The sequence below is a fragment of the Oncorhynchus mykiss genome, chromosome 26, assembly GCF_013265735.2.
Source record: "Oncorhynchus mykiss isolate Arlee chromosome 26, USDA_OmykA_1.1, whole genome shotgun sequence".
NCBI classification, from domain to species: Eukaryota; Metazoa; Chordata; class Actinopteri; order Salmoniformes; family Salmonidae; genus Oncorhynchus; species Oncorhynchus mykiss.
In genome coordinates this window covers 11,044,694-11,064,495 of record NC_048590.1, presented here as the reverse complement: position 1 = coordinate 11,064,495, position 19,802 = coordinate 11,044,694, and the positions used below count along the sequence as shown (strand labels likewise).

General features: G+C 42.2%; 1 protein-coding gene and 1 non-coding gene across 3 annotated transcripts in view; one reads left to right on the top strand and one right to left on the bottom strand.

Annotated features, from left to right (window-relative positions):
- The window catches only part of daam2 (dishevelled associated activator of morphogenesis 2), a 226,716-nt gene that overhangs the window by 177,219 nt on the left and 29,695 nt on the right, over window positions 1-19,802 (bottom strand). The window lies entirely within an intron of this gene.
- On the top strand, window positions 15,924-16,077 carry LOC118944586. Its single transcript, XR_005039938.1, has one exon. It is a non-coding gene; the product is annotated as a 5.8S ribosomal RNA (ribosomal RNA).

The window sequence follows — 19,802 nt, the reverse complement described above, 5'->3', positions numbered from 1 at the left end:
AGCCAACTACGGCTAACTTACAGTCACGGCTAACGTAGTCACGTCAAACGTCAAAAAGAATAACAGTAGCTGCATTTGCATTTGTTGAAGCTGTATTCTAGTGACATTTATTTGGATACATCCATAACAAGGAGCTAATGAGGCACGATTTTGCCTGGCATAGAAAATCTGCTCTCTCGTTAGGACACTGTTGTTCAGAGGAACTAGCCAACAACACAGCTAAAACAATATCTTCAAACTGAAGCTGGAAAGACTGCAAACTAGCTGCACTTCAATTCATTTGACATTTTTTCAATTGACATTTCTTTGTATATACCCATAAAAATTATGCTAGCTAATTCATGAATTCGACTGGCTGAGAAGCGTTGCCTGCCTGTCTCTCATCCCTACACGTCCATTACTATGGGACAGCTGGAGATCGAATTTGAATATTAAAACAATGTTGCAAATGTCGAAGAGACAGAGAGCAAGGTTGATACAAATCTCCGCTGTTGAAAACAAAATGTTACTGTCATGACGTAGGCCTGGGGGTAGGTTTATGACAGTCATAAATACCTCATCCCCCCTTTTTCCTCTCTCTACCCTACTTATGTGAAATTTGAAAACCCCTTGGTTAACAGAGATTCTGGGAACAAAAGAGGGTGGGGGGGATCCGACCAATTGAACATATACGGTGGTACTTAATGAATAGGATGTCAGTTTGGTTGTCATCTGGGACATTCTCAATGATAGGATGACCAACTCTACAGTGGAAAGTCTGCACATTGTAGTTATCGGAGTCACATGGAATTGTTGATCAATTTAAAAATGTTTGAATATAAAATTATTGGTGAAGAGGTTAAATGTAATTTTAGCTTCCAAATGAGAGATTTGGGTTTTCATAAGGTTAGGGCTCTGCTCAATCAGTGGCCCACCCCTGTGAAGAGACATGGGTTATAAAACTCTTCAGACACACCCTTCACGCTCCACTATATAAAGCCTTGACAAAAAATGTAACCTCCTGTTCCAAGTATGTGAGGTATGCAGCCTCTGAGTTAAAAGGAATAACATGTCAACTACAGAACTAAGCCAACCTCAGCATGAGCTTTGGTTGCGAATGGTATGAACTTTGAACTCTAATTCACTACAGAAGTGATACCTCCTAGCCGTTGAGTTAGCCACAGCAGCTGCAAACGTGGGCTAGGAAAGAACAGACAGAGAATCCAGTCTACCACACAACGACGTTACTACAACGTATATAATTTACCAGCAGAGACATTCTTCAAATGACAAAGGACTCTGTGGGATAACACGGCCTTCCATCTACCACCAATCTACCAAAGCGCAACTCAGTAAATATTTTTTGCATTTTCCTTCTCCAAATGGGCGGTAATTTAGAATGAATAGATACTGTATTTACGATAGCACAGCTTTTTCCCTTTGTTCCTCAGTCTTCCCGCTCTTTCACTCAAACCCAGCCCTTTTCCTTTGTGTAACAAGCGGTCATATCTGTTCCGCCCGCTAGGGACGTTTTCCTTTAGGACGTCATTTGTAATCAAGTTATGATTTAATTATGTGTAATTCTCTGTGATTAGATAGGTATTTAGTAAATAAATACACTCAATTTTGTATTGCTGATTCAAATTGTTAGCCAGGGTTCGTGCAGATAACCAAGAATTTACAACTTTCAGATGAGACTGAAATAAGGTGACGATTAATATTGACTGCTATTGATGCAAAATATTACTAGGCTTTAAGAGTTTATTCGGAATATAACAGCTTTATAAATATTATTTTGTGGTGCCCCGACTTTCTAGTTAATTACATTTACATGATTAGCTCAATCAGGTAATTTCAATTACAGAGAAAGGATTTTATAGAATAGCATGTCATATCACTTAATCCGGCACCGTGTCTGTGCCTCGACCTAGGTTGGGCAAAACTAAACATGGCGGTGTTCGCCTAAGCAATCTCACTGGAATAAAGACTTCCTCTATTCCTGCCATTATTGAAAGAGATTGTGATACCTCACATCTCAAAATAGGGCTACTTAATGTTAGATCCCTCACTTCCAAGGCAGTTGTAGTCAATGAACTAATCACTGATGTGATTGGCATGACTGACACATGGCTTAAGCCTGATTAATTTACTGTGTTAAATGAGGCCTCACCTCCTGGTTACACAAGTGACCATAATCCCCGTGCATCCCGCAAAGGCGGAGGTGTAGCTAACATTTACGATAGCAAATTTCAATTAACCAAAAAATAAAAATATATTTTTTTTTTTAAAACGACATTTTTGTCTTTTGAGCTTCTAGTCATGAAATCTACTTAATCACTTTTTATAGCTACTGTTTACAGGCCTCATGGGCCATATACAGCGTTCCTCATTGAGTTGCCTGAATTCCTGTTGGAGCTTGTAGTCATAGCAGATAATATTCCAATTTTCAGTGATTTTAATATTCACATGGAAGTACACAGACCCACTCCAAAAGGCTTTCGGAGCCATCGACTCAGTGGGTATTGTCCAACATGTCTCTGGACCTACTCACTGTCACAGTCATACTCTGGACCTAGTTTTGTGCCATGGAATAAATGTTGTGGATCTTAATGTTTTTCCTCATAATCCTGGACAATCGGACCACCATTTTATTATGTTTGCAATCGCAAACAATCTGCTCAGACTCCAACCAAGGAGCATCAAAAGTCGTGCTAGAAATTCTCAGACAACCCAAAGATTCCTTGATGCCCTTCCAGACTCCCTCTGCCTACACAAGGAAGTCAGAACAAAAATCAGTTAACCACCTAACTGGGGAACTCAATTTAACCTTGAGAAATACCCTACATGCAGTTGCACTCCTAAAAACATTTATCATAAGAAACTAGCTCCCTGGTATACAGAAAGCACCCGAGCTCTGAAGCAAGCTTCCAGAAAATTGGAACAGAAATGGCGCCACACCAAACTGGAAATCTTCCGACTAGCTTGGAAAGACAGTACCGTGCAGTATCGAAGAGCTCTCACTGCAGCTCCATCATCCTATTTTTCCAACTTAATTGAGGAAAATAAGTACAATCCGAAATTTTTGATACTGTCGCAAAGCTAACTAAAAAGCAGCATTCCCCAAGAGAATCATGATCATTAGAAAGCAAATTACAGACTCCTCTTTAAATCTGAGTATTCCTCCAAAGCTCAGTTGTCCTGAGTCTGCACAACTCTGCCAGGACCTAGGATCAAGAGAGAAGTGTTTTAGTACTATATCTCTTGACACAATGAAAATAATCATGGCCTCTAAACCTTCAAGCTGCATACTGGACCCTATTCCAACTAAACTACTGAAATAGCTGCTTCCTGTGCTTGGTCCTCCTATGTTGAACATAATAAATGGCTCTATCCACCAGATGTGTGCCAAACTCACTAAAAGTGGCAGTAACAAAGCCTCTCTTGAAAAAGCCAAACTTTGACCCAGAAAATATTTAAAAAAATATATATAACAAAATCGGCCTATATCGAATCTTCCATTCCTCGAAACATTTCAGAAAAAGCTGTTGTGCAGCAACTCACTTCCTGAAGACAAACAATGTATATGAAATGCTACATGTCTGGTTTTAGACCCCATCATAGCACTGAGACTGCACTTGTGAAGGTGGTAAATTACTTTTTAATGGCATCAGACTGAGGCTCTGCATCTGTCCTCGTGCTCCTAGACCTTAGTGCTGCTTTTGATACCATCGATCACCAGATTCTTTTGGAGAGATTGGAAACCCAAATTGGTCTAAACGGAAAGTTCTGGCCTGGTTTAGATCTTCATCTGTCTGAAAGATATCAGTTTGTCTCTGTGAATGGCTTGTCCTCTGACAAATCAACTGTAAATGTTGTAAATGTAGGTTCGTCAAGGTTCCATTTTAGGACCACTATTGTTTTCACTATATATTTTACCTCTTGGGGATGTCATTCGCAAACATAATGTTAACTTTCATTGCTATGCGGATGACACACAGCTGTACATTCCAATGAAACATGGTGAGGCCCCAAAAATGCCCTCGCTAGAAGCCTGTGTTTCAGACATAAGGAAGTGGATGGCTGCAAACGTTCTACTTTTAAACTCCGACAAAACAGAGTCGCTTGTCCTAGGTCTCAAGAAACAAAGATCTTCTGTTGAATCTGACAATTAATATCTTGATGGGTTGTACAGTCATCTCAAATAAAACTGAAGGACCTTGGCGTTACTCTGGACCCGCATCTCCCTTTTGACAAACTTATCAAAACTGTTTCAAGGACAGCTTTTTTCCATCTACATAACACTGCAAAAAATCCGAAACTTTGTCCAAAAATGCAGAAAAATACTTTTGTTACTTCTAGGTTAGACTACTGCATTGCTCTACTTCCCGGCTACCCGGATAAAGCACAAAAACCTTCAGTTAGTGCTAAATATGGCTGCTAGAATCCAGATTAGAACAAATTTTTTTATCATATTACTCCAGTGCTAGCCACCCTACACTGCTGTTTTCAACTCTCTAGAGACAGCAGGAGTGGTAGAGATACTCTGAATGATCGGCTATGAAAAGCCAACTGACATTTACTCCTGAGGTGCTGACTTGTTGCACCCTAGACAACTACTGTGATTATTATCTGACCATGCTGGTCATTTATGAACATCTTGGCCATGTTCTGTTATAATCTCCACCCGGCACAGCCAGAAGAGGACTGTCCACCCCTCATAGCCTGGTTCCCCTCTAGGTTTCGGCCTTTCTAGTTTTTCCTAGCCACCATGCTTCTACATCTGCATTGCTTGCGGTTTTCGGCTGGGTTTCTGTACAGCACTGAGATATCAGCTGATGTAAGAAGGGCTTTATAAATACATGTGATTTGAATATATTATTCCAGGTTGCGCCATTTTCAAAGTGGACACGTTGTTTGCAGAGCGCACACACAACCTATGCTACACTTGTGAGAAGTGATTTTTGGTTTATTTCATTGCATTTAGTCAGTCTTTTGTTTGAAGCGCTACTGTCAATGTTGAGTAAGGTCATGTTGAGTGGAAACATCATAAAATAGAAACGTCATTAAAAAAAAAAAAACTTATGGGGGGAAAAAAAGTGGCCCAGAATATTTTATACAAAGTTGATACAATGTTTCAAGTTCGTTGCATACAGGTAATGCGGAGCTAATGTGATACATAAAAATAAATATCCTGTCAGGATAATTTATACCTGCGGCCTGCAATGTTGTTGTTTGGCTTTTTATATGCTATTTTTACATCGTTGGCAATATAAGTTACTTTTTAGGTTTGTATTATTTTCATGTAGATTTGGATAGTTTGATACACCACATGATCACGATTGAGATAGACATTATAAATTAAATGACTGTTCCACGAAAACGCGCAAATTAATACCATAACTGGTTTTCATATGCGGTAGAAATGTTAAGCTAAATTGGCATTCCACATTGGAAAGGCTGCCAACTCCTCGTGTTTCCTATTACCGACAACTTCAGGAGAGTAATGGCAGAATCTGCGAAAGTTAACAGGAGCGGGTGGAGGATGGTCGGGTCAGGTTAAGGTTTTTCTCTTATGGTTATCTGGATATCGCGAGTCATTTGTGTCTTATTTAATCAAACCGCATCAGACAAGCATACCGTTGATTTTATTAACACACATAGGGTGTGTCTATATAAGTAAAAATAAATGTTTTAACATTTTTATGAATCGATTGGTCGAAAGAGTACTTTCAGTCAACCAAGATTTTGTTTAGTCGTGACAGCACTACTCAGCTGTTCACCAAAACAGTGGCGGGGTAAATGCTTTGTTTAAATCCCTGATTGCCCCTTTAACACTAACTGCTGACTGCTCATTCATTTAATTGTGTTATTACAATGTTGAAGTCATGCCCCTCTCCATCCTTAACTTTGCCTAAATAAGTTTATAAACACTGCCATTCTACACGCTTAGAAAAAAGGTTCCTTATAGAACCAAAAAGGGTTAGATTGCTTGCTTCATATATGGAATCCAGTGCCTTCAGAAAGTATTCATACACCTTGAATTTTTTTATATTTTGTGTTCCAGGCTGAATTTAAAATGGATTACATTTCAATTCAGTCACTGGCCTACACAAAATACCCCTTAATGTCAAAGCAGAATTTTGTTTTTAGCTATTTTTACAAATGTATTCTAAATGAAAGCTGAAATGTCTTGAGTCAATAAGTAACCCCAAGCCTAAATAAATGTGCTTAACAATTCACAATAAGTTGCATGGACTGTGTGGTAATACTGTTGATTTAACATTTTTTTAATGACTACCTCATCTCTGTACCGCACACATACAATTATCAAATTGTATTGGTCACATATACGTATTTAGCAGACTGTGGGTGGAGCGAAATGCTTGTGTTTCTAGCTCCAACAGTGCAGTAATATCTAACAATTCCACAACAATAGACATCTAAAGTAAAGAAATATAATTAAGAATATCTAAATATTTGGACAAGCAATGTCAGAGCAGCATAGACTAAGATAAAGTAGAATAGAATACAGTATATACCAGAGATGTTCACAAGTCTTTGAGGTAGAGTCCAAGTCATGTCTCAAGACTTTCAGGGCCAAGTCTAATTCAACTCTCAAGTCCCTTTTGGCAATGGCTTTCTGCATGCTGTGGGTTAGGTCTATAAACCTTGGAAATTATTTGAAGAGACTCCCTTTTTCCATTAGTCCATACTGGTATGAAAGAAAGCACATCAGGCATTATTTAAAATCAAAATAAATGTCATTTTAACATGTAGACAGTTTACATTAATAAAAGTAATTGTACCAGATAGGAAAAAAAGCAAACGTAACATTTTAAAGTGCATGGTATTTTGTGTCAGACATTGTCTATATTTCACACAAACAGAAAATATGTAGGCGAGGGAAGATGAATGACAAGTATGAATGCAAACCAAAATTACTGACAACTGCACTACTAAAGTGTTATATTTACACATACCTCAAATGTAAATGACCTTTATCCCCTAAAATATACTTACTGACCTGGACACCTAACAGAAATACAATTTCCTGTAACAAGTAGCACATTTGGTCCTGCGCCCTAAGACCGAGAACATTTGTTCCATACAGTTCACGTTTCAGAAAGATCAAGTTTGTCAGCATTCTTGCATTGGGCCTGGCATGTTGAGGGAGCATTGACGAAACGCTCTCTCCGCTGGGGCACTGGTGGCAGGCACAGCCAGCACTGTCATTGCTAACTGCTAACTGCTTAATTTTTTTTGCATGGATTCTCCTAAAAATCAAAGCCATCAACTTAATTTTCTACAGAAGATACTTAAATGTAGCGAATAATCTCTGCTCTGACAGATGACTTTGTCTCCTTTCTTCTTGCCGATCTGGTTGCGGTAGCCAGAGAACAGGTCTGGAGGTTTTGGCTGGTGGTTGTTCTTCTCCTTTACGGTGACTTTCTGTGCTTCAGCCAAAACAAGGTCTGAAAAAAAGATTCAGAAAATGTGTATGATCAAGAATATAAACAGTATACATGAAAAAAACATTTGACTGCAAGTGAAATTGAAAATGTTGCAATGCATTGTACCTACCAAAGCAGACTCTCCAATTCAGCTTTATCTTCATGTGGAATGAGGACATCATGATCAAGCCAGAACGATGGGTCCAGCAATGCAGACATTATGTATATATTGTCACCAAATTTTTTTGGCCTGTTCATCCGAGTGCTCCATTCTGACATTCAAACACCCTCTGGAATCAGCGTTAGAGTAACTGCTGCAGTGCTTTTACTAGACTGACTAGATGACGACTTGTGCTCAGTATACTTTGCAGATGATAGTTGAGTGACAGTACACAAGGAAGGTCAGCACTGCGAGTCACCACGTCGGTGGCCCTGTGTTATCCTCAAAACGGGTGAAGGTGTTTAGCATGTCCGGAAGCAAGACGGTGTCTGCGACATGGCTGGTTTTCCCTTTGTAATCCGTGATTGTCTGTAGACCCTGCCACATACGTCTCATGTCTGAGACTTTGAATTGCGATTGCCTGTTTGATTGCCTTACGGAGGGAATAACTACACTGCTCAAATAAGCAAAGAGAAACAACCGTCCATCATTACCTTTAGACATGAAGGTCAGTCAATCTAAAAATGTCAAGAACAGCAAAGGAAGACCGAGAGTTACAGTTGAAGTCGGAAGTTTACATACACTTAGGTTGTAGTCATTAAAACCCGTTTTTCAACCACTCCACACGTCTTGTTAACAACCTATCATTTTGGCAAGTCAGTTAGGACATCTACTTTGTGGATGACAAGTAATTTTTCCAACAATTGTTTACAGAGATTATTTCACTTATAATTCCCTGTATCACAATTCCAGTGGGTCAGAAGTTTACATACACTAAGTTGACTGTGCCTTTAAACAGCTTGGAAAATTGTCATGATTTTGTAGAAGCTTCTGCTAGGCTAATTGACATCATTTGAGTCAATTGGAGGTGTACCTGTGGATGTATTTCAAGGCCTACCTTCAAACTTAGTGCCTCTTTGCCTGACATCATGGGAAAAATCTAAAGAAAAATCAGCCACGACCTCAGATAAACCTCCACAAGTCTGGTTCTTCCTTGGGAGCAATCTCCAAACGCCTGAAGGTACCACGTTCATCTGCACAAACATTAGTATGAAAGTATAAACACCATGAGACCACACAGCCGTCATACCGCTCAGGAAAGAGACGCAGTCGGTCTCCTAGAGATGTACGTACTTTGGTGCGATAAGTGCAAATAAATCCCAGAACAGCAAAGGACCTTGTGAAGATGCTACAGTTTGCAACTGCACATGGGACAAAGGTGGTACTTTTTAGAGAAATGTCCTCTGGTCTGATGAAACAAAAACAGAACTGTTTGTCCATAATGACCAGTGTTATGTTTGGAATAGACTGTTGGAATAGTATTCCATGTGAAGCTGGTTGAGAGAATGCCAAGCGTGTGGCATCAAGGCAAAGGTTGGCTATTTGAAGAATCTCATATTTTGATTTGTTTAACATTTTTTGGGTTACAACATGATTCCATGTGTGTTATTTCACAGTTTTGATGTCTTCACTATTATTCTACAATGTAGAAAACCCAAGAATGAGTAATGGTATACAAACTTTTGACTGGTACTTAAAATAATAATAATAATAATAATTGTAAAGGGTTGTTTAATATAGTCCAAAGAACTAAACGTTTCTATATAAAACCACAAAGAACCCTTTTTCTAACAGTGCATTGTATTATTCTAATTATAATGTACCCTACATCAGTCCACCAAATCCAAGCAGTGTTATCAGTCTACTCTGGCCTACTTTCAGTACACAGTGAGTGTACTGAATATACAAAATGGCAAGAACATCAAGGAGAATGGATGCACATGCTGCGCTGTCGCTTTCATTCCGATCTTGTATGAGCGCTTTGGGTGGTGGGGAAGAAATTAATCATGACATCTGATGAAAATTCTGAGCCTCAGCCTGAACTTATACCTCCAAGGCCTAGGCGCAAAAAAGCCAGAACAGTGCACACTGAGCAGGTCAAACAATGAGGCAGGAGAGAGGAAGGGATGGCACCGTTTGGATAGAACAAGCCAGTGACAATGCTACTCGCCAATTATCAGCACAAAATGTCAGAACAGGCCCTACATCTCAAGCCAAAAACAACATCAGCAACGCGCTCACTAGCTTTGGTTGTTTATGTGAGATGGACATGCTACAGCACATCAGGGACTGTACAGTGGCGCACAGGGAGCTATTGCCTGGGATCTGTCTGTTGATGAGCTGGAAGCGTTCATTTCTATCCTGTATGTCCGTGAATCATTGGTATCATCAGCGCCATTTCCTCTTCCTCAGCACTCGGATGGAATGTCAGGAAGAATGTGTGCATGCGCACGCGCGTGTGTGTGTGTATTGTGTGACAAGGCAGTGTGTTCGTCAATCCCATCTCTGTCTCCATCTCTAAAGTCTCTGCCCGTCCACCTTAAAACCCTCTCTTCCTCTCCTCTTTACTTCCTCATCTTAATTTGTCACCCAAGCTCGCAGAAGAACTTTGGCCTGTTAAGCACAATTTTCCTCCTCACCATGTCGTCGCAAAGAGCTCTTTCAGGTTTTAGCTGGAAACGTGGGGTTAAAAAAAAAACAGGCCCGAAAAAGGCGTCATCACAATTGTCCTTCTCAATGGAGTCAGTTTATTGTAGGCAAAATCCAAATTAGACTTTTTTTATTCAGTTATGATACCGGTGAGTTATTAAGCTATAGTTACTATAATTTAATTACTTTTCACATTTAGTAAGTGAGGGTGTCATCATGGGAATACTGTAATAACCCTAATAAGTAATACGGAAGCAATAAAGGTACTTTTAAAAGTTAAACCATTAACAGAGTAAACGTATCCATCCATTTCACTCATATTTGCAGCACCCACAACAGCCATGCATGAAAGCCTATCTTTCTTCACATAAGAGCGAATAAAAAACATGTTAAATTGATTTCTTGAATTTCTTTTTCCAGTATTCTACTCGTCTCCCTTTAATAACCTAGATTACTTTGATAGTTAAATTAAGGGCATTTAAGATATTTGTTTGTAGGAGCAGCGGGGGAGGAGTGGTCGATATAAAGGCACTAATGCCTCCATCAGGCCCTAGCCCCATTAAGACCCCCCCAGTCAAGGGCATGGCCACAGACCATTGGCTTTCTTCGAATCAAATTGTATTCGTCACATGCGCTGAATACAACAGTGAAATACTTACTTACAAGCCCTTAACCAACAACGCAGTTAAGAAAAGTGTTAAGAAAGTATTGAAAAATAAGCGTTAAGTATTTACTAAAATGAAGTAAGAATAAAGTGTTAAAAAAATAATAATAATAATTAAAGAGCAACTACGCAAGGGCAAGTCTGGGTACCCTTTTGATTAGCTGTTCAGCAGTCTTATGGCTTGGGGGTAGAAGCGGTTAAGAAACCTTTTGGATCTAGACTTGGCGCTCCTGTACCGCTTGCTGTGAGGTGGCAGAGAGAACAGTCTATGACTAGGGTGGCTTGAGTCTGACCATTTTTAGGGCCTTCCTCTGACACCGCCTGGTACAGAGGTCTTGGATGGCAGGAAGCTTGTTCCTAGTGATGTACTGGGCCGTACGCACTGTCCTCTGTAGTGCCTTGCGGTCGGAGGCTGAGCTGTTGCCATACCAGGCGGTGATGCAACCAGTGCTCTCGATGGTGCAGCTGTGGACTTTGAGGATCTGAGGACTAATCCCAAAACTTTTCAGTCTCCTGAGGTGTTGTCGTGCCCTCTTCACATTGGTCTTAGTATGTTTGGACCATGATAGTTTGTTGGTGATGTGGACACCAAGGAACTTGAAGCTCTCAACCTGCTCCACTACATCCCCGTCGAAGAGACTGGGGGCGTGGTCGGCCTTCCTTTTTCTGTAGTCCACGATCATCTCCTTTGTCTTGATCACGTTGAGGGAGAGGTTGTTATCCTGGCACCACACTGCCAGGTCTCTGACCTCCTCCCTATAGGCTGTCTCATTGTCGGTGATCAGGCCTACCACTGTTGTGTCGCCGGCAAACTTAATGGTGTTGGAGTCATGCAGTTATGGCTGAAAAGGGAGGCGACTGAGCACGCACCCCTGAGCGGCCCCCGTGTTGAGGATCAGCGTTGCAGATGTGTTGTTACCAACCCTTACCACCTGGGGGCGGCCCGTCAGGAAGTCTAGGATCCAGTTGCAGAGAGAGGTGTTAAGTCCCAGGGTCCTTAGCTTAGTGATGAGCTTTGAGGGCACTATGGTGTTGAATGCTGAGTCAATGAATAGCATTCTCACATAGGTATTCCTTTTGTCCAGGTGTGAAAGGGCAGTGTGGATCTGTTGGGGCGGTATGCAAATTGGAGTGGGTCTACGTTCTTGGATAATGGTGTTTATGTGAGCACTGACCAGCCTTTCAAAGCACTTCATGGCTACAGGCGTGAGTGCTACGAGTCAATAGTCATTTAGGCAGGTTATCTTGGTGTTCTTGGGCACAAAGACAATGGTGGTCTGCTTCAAACATGTTGGTATTACAGACTCAGTCAGGGAGAGGTTGAAAATGCCAGTGAAGACCCTTTCTCTATAGTGCTCTTTCACTATGTATGTTTGTCGCTCTCTCTGTGTGTCTGTACATCTCTCTCGCTCACTCTCCCCGTCTCTGTCTTGCTTGCCTCTCCCGCTCTCTCCCAATCCTCTTTCACTCTCCCAGTCTCTCATCCTGTCCCTCCCGCTCCGTCTCTCTCGACACATATTTCTCTCCTCACGCAACATCACAGCATTAATTCCAGTGCCTGCTGTTGGAGACCCCCACAGAGTGGGAAGGGAGGAGGGATGAGGCAGGCTTCAAAAGGATTATATCATGAAGGCCTATATCACCTTCCTTGAGTAAATACTGTATGCAATAGGCCTAGGTCCTATATAATATTAAACAGTTAGTCAGTGCTCAGAAAGGAGTATGAGTGAGAGTGAGTGAGTGAGCTAGAAAGAGGGGGGTGGGAGGAGAGAGTCAGTCTCAGGTAGCTATGTAGTTCAACTGCTTTATTTTGTTCAGTATGAGAGGCTCTAAGGAGAATGAGAGTTTGGCTCACACACACAGAACAGTACCTTAAAGGTTATCGTTTTGTCCTCGCTGACAGGACAGACCATTCAAACACACACACACACACAACCTGCTCTCTGTAGTTGCTATGACACAGCCCAATCATTTGCGTCTGACGGCTTGGCGCTTGGCATTTGTTTACCTCCGGACTTCCTGGATGCTGATAGCAGATCTTATTCCCATTTGTGCACCGAGCAGAGCGCAACTAAAAACACGCCACTCTACAACTTAGCTGTAGTCAAGCACGTCCTAAAACTGGGGAGAATGAGAGACTGACTGACAGTTGCTAATGTAATACAGATCTCCAGTATAACATTAATGTGGTCTGTCCTATAGATGCACACTAAATCAAAGCAATGTGAACCCAGTCATACATTATGCACATTGTATCTAAGAATGGCACTTTTGATGAGTCTGCATTATTTTGGATGATTTACAATTAAACACTTCAAAACTATATCCATCAACAACAGACAGGAGGGCAGCATAACCTAGATGCAATTCCTATATCCACCATATTTCTTTCACCTTATGCTGTTTTTCCGGTCCAGTGAAGATGAAGATGGGAGGAGAGGGGGCAAGGTCACAGGGGTTGTAATGGGGTGATTAGAGTAGTAACACCAATGCGTGTGTGTGTGTCCACACTCGGTGGTAATGATGGGTTTGGGAAAGGAGCTGGCTGAAAGCCCAGCACAAATAAACGTTCTGCTTTTCAACAGTCCATTTGAAGTGCACTACCAGCGCAAACCTGGAGAGTTCAATCTGCCTCACCAGGGATGAAAGCAAAATGCCTCATTTCAGCAGGGCCCTCAAAATAAAGAGCTCTTTTCATAGCTCCGTTGAATGCTTGGTTGCCGCCAACCACACGATTTGTCATTCAGCGAGCAGGTTTTTGTAAACGGTAGCAGGGGGATAAAGGGTCTATCGCTCTTGCCATTTGGGTGGTGTCATCCGCAGCGTTTCCCAATGGAAATGGCACCATGGATGACAACCAGGGGTGTAACAGTTCACCAAACCCACGGTTTGGTACGTATTGCGGTTTTGGGGTCAGTTCGGTTACGGTACAGCGGTAAAATTAAATTCCAACAGTTATTGTAGTTCTTTTTTTTTTACTTGGCAAAAGACAAATAAAATGCACCCTATTTTTGGCCCAAGTCCAGCTACTGACAGCAATTGATGTTCCTGGCATTGTTTGTTGTGACAGTGATTGTTTTGTTGGGCCTCTCAAGTAGAGGTCTTCACGCGTCCAAAAAGTTGAACCCGTTCCGAAATGGACTTGGAGCTTTCCCACCCGACCCCGATATGCATAAATACATTTTTAAATATAGGAGAACAGTTTCAGACCTACAGACAACTAGACCAGTTCCGTATAGACCTGGTCGGATCTAGACCTGTCCGATCCGAGTGAGGGAAGCAGCAGAAAAGTACAATTGTAAGCTACATCATTACCCAGAGCTGATAAAGTGTGAGGGAGAGATGCTCTAGTAGGCAGAGGGGCCTTGCGGTGTATGTTCTGTGAGCGAGTGACACGGGAGCAAGGAGGGTGGGAGAGCGAGACAGCAAAGCTGACTTCAGCTAGTAAATTAACTTCTAGGTTATTTATCATACAACATGATTACGTCAGGGATTGGCAACTCACGGGGTCATATTACCGACCGGCGGGGGGGTATAAATAAAAAAATAAATGCTGCCATTTTGTTGCTCCCACCCCCAACAAAGTTCCCCATCCCTGGATTACATTGTACCCGTCTTCACTGTATTTATGCATATTGCATCCTACAGTTAAATTAGCCTAGCTATCTAGGTTGAGGCTGCAAGCACTTTTTCCTCCCTGTCCTAAAGTTACAAATAATCAGATGATTAAGTTAGCAGCCTACCTGTTCGCTCTTGGTCGTTGTAGCAGATCCTTCCAATTTAACTATTGAATCCCTCATTTGAATTATTTTCACTGATTATCTAATCTCCTTACCACACATGAAGGTTCTATGACGTTTGTCCCGCTCTGATGACTTGTGATCAGTAGACTGTACTCATGGATGGCAAGGAAAGCCAGGGGTCCCCCAAAAATGTACCAATAAAAAAAATAAAAATGATAAAACAATGTCTTTAGTCTCTGTGTTTATGATTTAGCTTCAATTTCACAATTGGCTGAATCGATCTCACTGGAGAACTCATCCGAGTGAGGGAAACAGCACCTCTCAGTATGTGAAGCCCATGTATCTCATGCTGTCTGGACAAAAAGAGTGACACGTTGCCACTGTAGCATTTGATTGATTGATGCCAGCAAGCATTATGGGTCCGTTGATAAAAACAAAATTACAAAAAAAAAAAGCCAATCAGTGTTGCACTGAGCTCAACAGTGGGTGGTCCGGTCACAGCAAAACACCCCCCAAGGAGGGACAGTTTGGATTTAGCATCACACCAATCAAATCCCTTCGCCGAGAGGCGTGGGTAACCCGATGAACCCCACTCGTGATAGGGATTGGGGATTGCAATTATTTCCCATGAACGAGGAATTCCCAGTAAGCGCGGGTCATAAGCTCGCGTTGATTAAGTCCCTGCCCTTTGTACACACCGCCCGTCGCTACTACCGATTGGATGGTTTAGTGAGGTCCTCGGATCGGCCCCGCTGAGGTCGGTCACGGCCCTGGCGGAGCGCCGAGAAGACGATCAAACTTGACTATCTAGAGGAAGTAAAAGTCGTAACAAGGTTTCCGTAGGTGAACCTGCGGAAGGATCATTAACGGGTTGCCAGCTGCCGGCATGGGGCTGAGCACCAAAAATCCAGCTATGCTGCGGGTTGGGTAGGGTAGGGGGCTCACGCCTCCCGCCTCTCCCTTCTCCCGGCGCGGGTGTCATCGGTCCTAGCCCGCTTCCCCGCATCCCCCCCTTTGCCTGGGATGTGCCCGACTGGCTCCATCCCCTTTCCCCATTAGCCACGGCTGCATGACTCACCTATGGGCGGGTGGAGAGGCCGCTACCGAAGGGGACTGGGGGTGTCCGGTGAACCGGGACTTCCCAAAATGGTCTAACATCTTATAAGCGGCTTGAGTATCGCCCAGTATCCTCGCGCGGCACTGGGAACCCAGTCAACTTCTCTGCGCCCCGGCGCAGGTGGGGGTTTAATGTCTGCGCGGCTCCACCGGCGCTTCGGCGACGGCGCAGCGCAGCTCCCGGAAGCCTCCCTATTCTTAAACCTTTGTCTTTGAACTATGGCCTGGCGCTCTGGTGAAGTGCGGGTGGGGGAAAGGAGGGTCACCTCCCAATCTCTGCCCAGCCACTGGCCTCTGCGTGCGATGAAAAACAAGAGTACAACTCTTAGCGGTGGATCACTCGGCTCGTGAGTCGATGAAGAACGCAGCTAGCTGCGAGAACTAATGTGAATTGCAGGACACATTGATCATTGACACTTCGAACGCACTTTGCGGCCCCAGGTTCCTCCTGGGGCTACGCCTGTCTGAGGGTCGCTTTGTCATCAATCGGAACCTCCGGGTTTCCGCAGCTGGGGCAGTCGCAGGCGGCCACCGTGCAGCCTTCGTCCCCCTAAGTTCAGACCAGGACGGCTCGGTGGGATGGTTGAGGATGAGCTTTGGCTCTACCTCCTGTCCCCCGTGCGCTCTTCCTTTCCCTTCTCGCTTCGGCGAGAGGCGCCCACGTTCCCCGCATGGTCTGGCGCGGCTGCCGGTGGACACTTGTCTTTCCGTGCTGCCCGTGTACCGCATGTGGTTCTCGGGGTAGCGCTCGGGGTTAGGTTAGGGCGGCGGAGCTCCGACCGCCGACCTGAAACGTAAATTGAGAAGGTGAGCCCGGGCGACCGGCCACAATCCATTCACTTTGACTACGACCTCAGATCAGACGAGACAACCCGCTGAATTTAAGCATATTACTAAGCGGAGGAAAAGAAACTAACCAGGATTCCTTTTTCAAAAATCTGTTTCTGGCATTGCCTTCTGGTTGACGTGTTGTTGCCCTGCAGTAGCTAGCTAGCTAAAAAGCGATGGAGATTTGTACTTTTTTATTCTCCGTACAGGCCAATGATTATAACAACAATTCTGATCGAACCATAAATTCATACATTGTGCCACTGGCCTGAGACAATTGAAATTCAATATGGAGCCTAGATGTAGTAGGGACACGTGAACTAGCTAGCTAACATAGCTGGTTCATTGTTGCCCATGCGAGAAAGTTAGGCTAGCAAACTTAGTCAAGGACATCAACAACTAAAAGCATTGGTGTTCATCTAGTCTACACGCTTTTTCTAAACACACAAATCAGCAACGTTGAATGGACTTGTTTTTGGTATCTTTAATGGCTACAGATGTGAGTGCTACTGGTCGGTAGCAGTTTAGGCATGTTACCTTTGTGTTCTTGGGCACAGGCACTATGGTGGTCTCCTTAAAACATGTTGGTATTACAGACTCGGACAGGGAGAGGTTGGTAATGTCAGTGAAAACACTTGCCAGTTGGTCAGTGAATGCTCGCAGTACACGTCCTGGTAATCCGTCTTGTGCATGTTGACCTGTTCAAAAAGGTCATCAGCTGCGGAGTGTGCGATCACAGTCTTCCGGAACAGCTGGTGCTCTCAATGTTTCAGTGTTATTTGCCTTGAAGCGAGCATGGAAGTAGTTTAGCTCATCTGGTAGGCTTGTGTCACTGGGCAGCTTTCGGCTGCGCTTCCCCTTGTAGTCTGTAAAAGTTTGCAAGCCCTGCAACATGTGACGAGCATCAGAGCTGGTGTAGTACGATTTGATCTAAGTCCTGTATTGATGCGTTGCCCATTTGATGGTTCGTCAGAGGGTATAGCAGGATTTCTTAAGATTTTGGGTTAGAGTCCATCTCCTTCAAAGCGGTAGCTCAAGCCTTTAGCTCAGTGCAAATGCTGCCTGTAATCCATGGCTTCTGGTTCGGGTATGTACGTACGGTCACTGTGGGGACGACATCATCGATGCACTTATTGATGAAGCCAATGACTGATGTGGTGTACTCCTCAGTGCCATCGGAGTAATCCCAGAACATATTCCAGTCTGTGCTTGCAAAACAGTCCTGTAGCTTAGCATCTGCTTCATCTAACCAATTCTTTAATTGATCTCGTCACTGGTGCTTCCTAGTTTCATTTTTGCTTGTAAGCATGAATCAGGAGGATAGAATTATGGTCAGATTTACCAAATGGAGGGTGAGGGAGAGTTTTGTATGCAAAACCTCTTCAAAAACAAATTGGAGTATGGAGTATAGGTGGTCCAGAGTTATTTTTCCTCTGGTTGCACATTTAACATGCTGATAGAAATTTGGTAAAATGAATTTGTTTCCCTGCATTAAAGTCCCCGGCTACTCGGAGCGCCGCCTCTGGGTCAGCGTTTTCTTGTGTGCTTATGCCAGAATGCAGCTCATTCAATGCTGTCTTGGTGCCAGCCTCTGACTGTAGTGGTATGTAAACCGCTACAAAGAATACAGAAACTCTCTCAGTAGGTAGTGTGGTCTACAGCTTATCATGAGATTCTACCTCAGGCAAACAATAGCTTGAGACTTCCATAGATAGTTTAGACTGTTCTTTTTACATCTGAAGGTATTTCAAGTATTTTTCCTGGGGCAGACGATTTGAGTTTATGACTTCCGAATGTATCAGGTGAAGACAGAACTCCTTTACTCATTTAATAAAGAGGAAGAGATATAACAGCCCGACAGGATGCTCTCGATTGTGCATCTGTAAACGTTTGTTAGGGTTTAAGGTGATACATCCAAATTTCTTCAGCCTCCTGAGGTTGAAGAGGTGCTGTTGGGTGCGAGTGGACCAATTCAGTTTGTCTGTGATGTGTACGCCGAGGAACTTAACTTTCCACCTTCTCCACTACAGGCCCGTCGATGTGGATAGGGGGGTGCTCCCTCTGCTGTTTCCCGTGGTCCACAATCATCTCCTTTGTTTTGTTGACGTTGAGTGAAAGGTTGTTTTCCTGACACCACACTCCGAGTGCCCTCATCTCCTCCCTATTGGCTGTCATCATTGTTCATCGGTCTCACTAATCAGGGTATTTAAGCCTCCATATATCCACTAATTCCAATATATCCATGATCCATGAGGGTCATAGCTTATAGTGTGATTTCCTTTAAGGTCCATAGAAGTATTTAAAAAACAGTATTATAATCTCCCAACACAATAACAGAGTATTGTGCATGGTTGATAAATTAGATATATTTTCAAAGAAGTGTGGATCATCATTATTTGGACTGTATGGGTAAATAAGACTTCTGTTTGCGGTCCAATAACATATTTAAAATCATCCATCTACCTTGAGGATCTGTTTGGACAATTTGCACATTTGGATCAAAATGACTGTTAATTAATAATATCATCATCATCATCCATTTTGAATTTCTTTGCCCATCAGAAATATTTCACACCCTTAGTCCTTTTTTCCACAAAATTTCATCTAAAAATTGTTGAATGAGTTTCCTGTTAACAAGATATTATATTCCTCTTTTAGCAAGGTAAATACTGACCATCTATTATCTGCTAAGCCATTGCAATTATAACTGGCTATACTTATTTCACCATAATGAAATACAAGTTTCATATTTTAGCAGCCTTTCCAATGAATTGGAATGTAAAAGAAGCCATCCACCCTTGATGTCAATGTCAGATTTTTCTTTTCACTGAATCTGAGGATATTGGTTAGGCTACAATTAGGATGTGGAATAATGTAGCCTAAATAAATGAGTACGCCTATTATTTTGCTAAATCGTGTACAATATAGGCAACTCCAAACACCCAGAGGTTGTAAAATACAGTATGAACATGACTTACATTACAGTTCATTTATTGTTGAATTATTCAAGGCTCCCTTTGTTATTTCGTTTTGATTTTATAAATAAAATCCTTGAACAAATGAATGATATACAGTACCAGTCAAAAGTTGACACCTACTCATTCCAGGGTTTTTCTTAATTTGACTATTTTCTACATTGTAAAATATTAGTGAAGACTTCAAAACTATGACATAACACATAGGGAATCATGTAGTAAACAAAAATGTGCTAAACAAAATCAATATATATATATATATATATATATATATATATATATATATATATATATATATATATATATATATATATATATATATATATATATATATATATATATATATATATATATATATATATATATATATATATATATATATATATATATATATAT